This window comes from Alligator sinensis, unplaced genomic scaffold, assembly GCF_000455745.1.
Source record: "Alligator sinensis unplaced genomic scaffold, ASM45574v1 scaffold125_1, whole genome shotgun sequence".
Classification (NCBI taxonomy): Eukaryota; Metazoa; Chordata; order Crocodylia; family Alligatoridae; genus Alligator; species Alligator sinensis.
This window is the reverse complement of record NW_005841893.1, coordinates 3,795,709-3,803,561: the sequence shown is the minus strand read 5'-3', so window position 1 is coordinate 3,803,561 and position 7,853 is coordinate 3,795,709.

The window sequence follows — 7,853 nt, the reverse complement described above, 5'->3', positions numbered from 1 at the left end:
ACCATTTTCCGTGCAAAGCTGTAGAAATAATGCCGGGCTTATTCGTATGAGCCTGGGCTCCTTTATGCTATTAAGATATTTGATGGGTAGTCCCTTTAAATATGTGCCTGTCTGCTACTGTACCTCCATTCTAGCAAATTAAATAAGAAACTTCAATTTTTTCCATGCCTTTACAAAATTAAACTCTGCTCACACTAATCTGTTCCATATGGTCATTAGCCTAGTTACATTTCATATGTAGGATAATAAGATGGGATTTATTGCAGTCATCCCACAATTCCAGATATGGATATATGGACATGGGCTCAAAAAGTTAATTCCCATTCCCCACCCCAAGTCCATTTCTTCTGAGAGGCCAAATAATATGCCAGCGCTGTATAACGAAGAACACAGAAGAATTCATGTAATAAACTCTGAAGGAATAAAATTGCTGGTTTCCTCTGATTAAAAAACTGCAACCTTATTTTGAGCGGTGGGGAAGCATATACAGTTCAAATAAACAATAGATATGGATGGAAGCATAATAAATTCCCTAGTTCCAAACAAATTAGCTTAATTAGGCCAATCCTCCTTCTCATTTATTTCTTTGCATTATTTTGCTCAGCGACAGATATTATGATCTATTTGCAAAGGAGTGATGGAAAAAAAACAGCTACATATCTGCATATGTTTCTTTAGCAATCTAAGAAAAAGGCAAATACAGGTATTTTTTCCAGTCATCCTCTTCTGATACGAGTGGGGTTTTTAGGCATTTAGCTCAGTGGATGTCAGGAATGCTACAGTGATTGAACATTATCTTGTCACATCTGTTTAGAGGCAATGTATTACTCTGAAAAATCTAGGTCATGGTAGCTTATTACTCAACTGCACAGGCAAAATATGGTGACTTATTTAAGGCTAAGACCCATGTTACAGAGAAAAGGCAATAGAGACAAGATGTGAGACTTGTTAATGATAGGTCTGGGAGGAAATCTTGTATTTGCAAACAATGGCATCTTTTGTCAAGTAGAGTGTCCTAGCTAGCAATGCAAGCGGCTTAATAAAACAGAAAGGGAGGGGGGAAACTCATGGTGAGAAGATTAAGCAAATAATGAGCCTATCAGAAAATGTATGCAGCTATGTATTGTTTGAGGCATAAAACACTCAAGAAAGCAAAAATGTAAGTAAAAAATAGCTGAACCTGCCCGGGTTGGTTTGGGAAGTTGGACACAGCTAGACTTCCTTAAAGCTGCAGAGGTGCACACTGGGAGGATTTCTGAAGCTCTTTGTTTTTCTGGGATGGGTACTATAAACTAAGCTCCATGTGGTTGAGTTATGGACCTTCTGGGCAAGACTTCAGAAAACAAAACCACCATCAAAGTTCAGAATGACCTTTACAAAGTGGAAAAGTGGTTCAGAATTAAGCAAATGAAATGCAATAAGGACAAGTGCAAAGTCCTGCACTGAGGACAGAGCAATCACATGCAAAATGCAGATTGGTGAATGAGCAACTAGGCTAGTGGTTTTCAGCCTTTTTAGCTATAAGACACCCCTCCTTATCTTTGTTTAATTTCTCAGCACCCCAGTTGAGAATCATGGAGTTGGGACCTGAATTCAGAAAAGATCTGGAAGGTAGCCTTGAGAGTAAAACAGTGGAGAACCACTGATCTAGCAGGTGCCTGGCATGAACACTCGGGCTGGATCTAACCCAGCTGGGCCCTGCTCTTTTGACTGCCTTCCCCTACCACATCACCCGCCTCCAACCCTGGTCTGTGTCTGAGGAAGTGTCAGGGACTCTGATAAGGCAGGCTTGGCCGGGCCAAGCACCTGAGTTACCACACCTGTGTCTGATCTCAGGCTAATGTGACTGACCCAGCTTTCTGCAACCAGATTGGCTGCTGAAAGCACCATTCAACCCTTTAAATACACCTGCAGCCACAGGCTGTAGGCACACCTTGACATAGCCTCTGTTTGTGCTGGTGGGCTTTGTGTTCATGTCTCTCTGTGGCTCTCCTGACTTCTGATCCTGGCTTTGGCTTTTCCTGACCCTTATCTTGCATCTCCCCTAAAGCTTGGTGTTGGCTCTGCTCTCTCTGGTTTTCCTGGCAATCTGTTGTGGCTTGGCTTTACTGACCCTGATCTCCAATTCTGCCTGGAACTCAGTACCAGTTCTCTGAACTCTGGCTCCTGACCTGGGTTATGTATTGGACTATGCCTCTTGCCCTGACCTCCTGTTCCAGTAACCTGCTGACCTCCTAGTTGTCTTCCAGGGCCTTTCTGCAGGCCCAGCCACCTATGTCCTGGCTGAACTCTGATGGGGGGGGTAAGGGCAGCCTCCACTACTGAGACTGATCCTGCAGGGTCTCATGTGACAATGACTGCCACTATGGCCCCTCCTGCCAGCCCTGGGAACATGGCAGGAGTGAAGGAGATGATCCAGGTTCCAAAGCATAGCTCTATCTGGATGGCTACCCACCTGGAGCAGAACATAAGCATGCTTCCGGGTGTGCCGGGGAAGCTAGCACAGGGGCTGCCTGGGGGCAGGGGAAGGCAGAAATAGCGCAGTCCTCAGAGACACAGTAGCTGGTGTAGCTGGGGCAGGCACAAGGTGCTAGACAGGGGAGGAGAGCATTTTCTTCCTCATACAGGGGTTAGATAACATAGCACTCTTGAAAGGATCTTGGCACCCTGGTTGAAATTCACTAGACTAGGCTGCAGTACTACAGAAAAGGACGTGGGTATGTATTGGACCACAAGCTAATATAACTCAACAGTGTTTTCTTGTTGCCAAACAAGCCAAAAGCAAACTGGGCTGTATTAACAGCAGTATTTCATGCAAGTCAAGGAAAGTGACTCTTCCCCTCTATTGAGCACAGGTGAGGCCACATCTAAGGTTCTGTGTCCAGTGTTGGGGACCCTACTGCAAGAAAGACCAGTTAGAAAAAGTCAGCAAAAATTATTAGAGTTCTAGGAAACATGACATATGAGGGGGGAAAAAATAGGAGAACTGGAATTCTTTAGTTTGGAGAAGATGTTGGGAGGGGACGGGGCAGGATTGATGGCAGTCCACAAATACACAAAGGATGGTTATAAAGAGAATGACAACAGACTATTCTGTGAGGTGAAAGGGGACTGGAGTATGGGCCTTAAATTACAAGAATGGAAATTTAAGTTAGATATTAGGTAGACCTATGCAGGTGGAACAGATAACCTAAAGCAGTGGTCTCCAACCTTTTTATGGTGAAGATCACTTTTTGGAATAATGGTCACCCCAGGATTGATTCCGCCCCCCTGCCCCCTGTGCTCCTGGACTGCGGAGTTTCCCAGACCTGGCTGGGCCAGGGCCTGATCCCACTTTTGTGCCGTGTGTTCACTGAGCTGTGCCCGCCCAGCAGCCAGAAGAACATGGTTTGCGCCCTGGCGCAGCCAGGTCTGGATGTCATTGTGGTCCAGGGGCGTGTGGGAGGGGCTCCTGCCACTGGATGCAGCCCGCTGGGGGCCCTGGGGTCCTATGCCCTGCTACTTGTGCTTAGGGCGAGGTGGCTGCTGCTGCGGGCTGCCCACTGTACCCTTAGCACAGGGAGCACAGGGGGAGCACGGGCCTCTGCTGGGCTGTGCCCAATGGCGGAAGTCCCCCACATGTGCCACTGAATGACCAGATCATCCCAGACTTGCCTGGGCTAGGGCTGCTTCCACATGAATCCCCACTGCTGAGCTGAGCAGTGCCTGCAAGTGGCCAGCTGCAGCGGGACTTGAGGCACAGCAGCAGCAGCCTCTGCTGCTTCCGCCCCTGCAGAGATGGGGAGGGAGCCCCGTCATGCCCCTGAAGGAGCCACCCCAGCGCTCCAATTTTCCCACCACCCGGTCAGGCTGGGACCCCACTTACCTTCTCCTGCTCTTGGCTGGGCCGCATGGTCAGCTGCTCACCATGGGGCCCTTGATCTGGCCCCTGCCCTTTCCCTCCCCCACAGATTGACCTGCTGGGGCTGGGGGCACCGGCTGTGCACATGCACACACACCCAGCTGTCTCCCCAGTCCAGGATCTACCAAAAGAAGCTCCAGGATCTACCTGTAGATCAGGATCCCCAGGTTGGTGACCACTGACCTAAATAGTCTGTGTAATTTCCATCTTTGTAAGTTTTTAAGAGCAGGCAAGACAGACTGGGATGATTTAATCAGGGGGTCCAGACAGACACTTGACTGGCATCCTGACTTGAGCAGGAAGTTGGACTAGATGACCTCCTGAGGTCCATTTTGCCTCAGGTTTTTTTATGATTCTTAGATTCTATGATGTGTACTTAATGGATTTGTAAAGACCAAGTTTTATAAGAGCCCTGTATTGGTATACAATCATATGCATTAGTCTGCATATGTATCGGTTGTGCTAGCTATGATGCTATCTAGATGCATCATGTGAGTAATTTAAAAGCTAAAGTATTTTCCACTCTTAGAGTAAGGCTGCAAGACACTCTTAGAGAGGAAAGTTTTATTCTTTTGAGGATTCCATGCACTGTGTACTAAATATACAGTCAGGGAGATGAGTAGGACTGTTTTCCATCAAGATGCTATGGAATGTTCTTAAGGTTACAGTCTTTGAGGGTCAACCATTCTGTTCAGTGCTGTCTGATGGGAGGGTGGAAAGGCTTCTGCTTAAAAAAGGATAATTCTGTTACATTAAAGGTATTGTTGCCATGTTGTGATAACTAATGCAAAGTCAAACAGGTCTAGAGCAATGATTCTCAGCCAGGGTTCTGTGGCATCCTGGGGTGCCACAAGCTGCTTTTAGGGGTACCACATGGTGCCATTGTTAGCTGTGCAAACACATACATGTGATTTACAAGTTAAACTTAGAGATTCCAAAAAGGAATCCATACTATCAAAAACATTCAGACCTGCTGTGTCTTTTTGAGGTCCTTGCTATAGAAGTATTTATTGCTCTACTATTTTTCCAAAGTCAAGAAATAAGTGAAAGCAAGAGCTGGAATTATCTGATAGGTGCCTTGAATCTAATGAAGGGTGCCTTGAATTTCAGAAGGTTGAGAACTACGAACCTCTGCATGAGTTGGGGCACAGCCTCTTTGGATAATCCTGTGATGCCATAGCTGAGGCTAGATCTTGGGACACTGGATCATATATATTATAAATAATCTGTTCTCTAGGAGAGAATCCCTTCAGCATGTAAAATGAGAGAGATGTATCTTATGCTGCCACAGCTTCTTTAATACATTTGGGCTAATTGTTTGCATCTTGGGATCACTGTGTTCAACAAACAGTCATCAATGGTTCGATTTCTAGGTGAGAGGAGGTGTCAAGTGGGCTCTAGTTGGGTCTGTCCTGGGCGCAGTACTGTTTAAAATCTTTATTAATGATTTAGATGATGGATTGAATGCAAACTTAGCACATCAGCAGATGATACCAAGTTGAGAGGAGTTTCAGATCCTCTAGATGGTAAGGCTAAGATCCAGAATGACCTGGATAAACAGGAGAAATGGTTAAAAATCAATCAGATGAAATTCAACAAGGGCAAGTGAAAAGGTCTACACTTGGGATGGAATAATTGCATGCACAAAAACAGATTGGGAAATGATTCACTATGCTGCAGTGCTGCAGAGAAGGACCTAGGTGTTATTGAGGAGCATAAGCGGAATATTAGCCAATAGTATACTCGAAGTGCTAAAAAAGCCAGGAGCATACTGGATTTTATTGACAAGAGTATTGCTTGTAAATCAGAGGAAGTGATTCTTCTGCTTTACTGGGCATTGGTGAGGCCCCACCTGGAGTGTTGTGTCCAGTTTTGGGCCCCACACTTCAAGAAGGATGTGGACAGATTGGAAATAATCCAGTGGAGAGCAACAACAATGATTAGAGGCTTGAGAAGCATGAGTTATGAGGAAAGGCTGAAAGAACAATGGTTATTTCATCTGAAGAAAGAAGTCTGATGAGTGATTTAGTAACAGCCTTCAAGTACCTGAAAGTTGATTATAAAGAGGGTGGAGAGAAACTTTTTCTATCACTATAGGGGATAGAATTAGGAGCAATGGCCTCAAGCTGCAGCAGAGGAAATTTAAGTTGGAGGTTATGAAGAACTTTTCTGACTGTGAGGGTGGTCAAGGTTACCTAGAGGAGTTATAAAATATCCATCCCTGAAAACCTCTTAAGAGATGGTTAGGCAGACATTTGGCTGGGATAATTTAGTCAGGAATGATCCTTCTTTGAACATGAGGCTGGAATAGATGACACTGTGAGGTCCCTTCCAGCCCTTCTTTCCTCAGTTGGCATAAATTATCATAGTTCCATTAATATACAACCATATTTATATGTGGTTTTTAACATTATCCTTCATTCCCACTTCTTATTAGTTATCAGGTTTGCTTATGCCTTGTCTCCTGTTAGTTCCAAATCCAGGAAGCTCTTCTCTGAAGTTCTTCTCTGAAATGGGTGTATCTACGTCAAAAATTTATAAGATCATGGGGTGTGGGGCCATATTTTCCCACAAGCATGTACAGTGCCTTACACAGTGATTCAGGCCTTTGGGTGTTCATCACAGCACAATTGCTTAACAAGCAAAGAATGATGATGAGACGTGTAATGGGAAGTTTAGCAAATGTTTTGGAATGGAAAAGATCCCCCTCTGCATGACAGTTAAATGAAACAGCTGGATAACTTGCATGCTTGGCTTCTGTTCTGTGGTTTATTGACATTAAGTTCTTGGATCAGGCTATCTTAAAGCAATAGTGCTCAGGAAATTTGTGCCAGCATAGGACTTATGTAATTATATAACAGATACAGCCGACACAGTTCCAGTTGATACAACTGGAATGTTTGTGGTTCACCCTTTTCTTTTCATTTCATTGATTACTGTGGGTTTTTTGGTCTTACTTTTATTCTTTTGTGATTTGTCCTTCTCTAGTCACCAATTCTGGAAGTTGTGACATTATATCATGATGAGAGATTCAGGGGAACACAGCAGTAGAATTGCTTATGCCATTAGTGATGGGATTGTGTTCTAGTGTTTTTGTTGAATCAATAGAGGGATTAGAAAAAAACCCAAACAACCCAATGAAATAATGCTAAAGATTTTCCCTCCTCTTTGGATTATGGACTGACAGTACCATGGCTTTAAATCCTTCAGATTCAGGAGATCAGGAGAGGCTGAAAAAGGTTTCCTTTGAGAGATATGGTCTAGTCTTCTTTCTGGATTTCAGTCTGATGACTCCAGGTAAAGAAAGGAATTAGTAATGAGGAAGCAATCATTCCTGGGGGAGGATTTAGCAGCTGCTGTTCTGTAGCTACTGAAATTATGTGACCCCTATCAGCAGTACACACAAGACACATGCACACACACATGGAGCACATAAAGGGGAGCCAAAAGAGGAGCACATAAAAAGTGGAAGCAGGGAGAGATCACCAAAGACGAATATACCTCCTCTGCCTGTGCTTGTAGCGAGGCAGTTAGACGGGCCAAAGCTACCATGGAGCTGAGGATGGCATCCTAAGTAAAGGACAACAAGAAATTATTTTTTAGATATATAGGGAGTAAAAGGAAGGCCCAGGGAGGAATAGGACCCCTGCTAAATGGGCAGAAACAATTGCTGATGGACAGGGGGGACAAGGCTGAACTCCTCAACGAGTTCTTTGCCTCAGTGTTCCTAAGCGAGGGGCACGACAAGTCTCTTGCTGGGGTTATAGAGAGGCAGCAGCAAGGCACCAGACTACCATGCATAGACCCTGAGATGGTGCAGAGTCACTTGGAAGAACTGGATGCCTTTAAGTCAGCAGGCCCGGATGAGCTCCATCCGAGGGTGCTGAAGGCACTGGCCGACATCTTTGCAGAGCCACTGGCGGGAATATTTGAACGCTTGTGGCGCACGAGC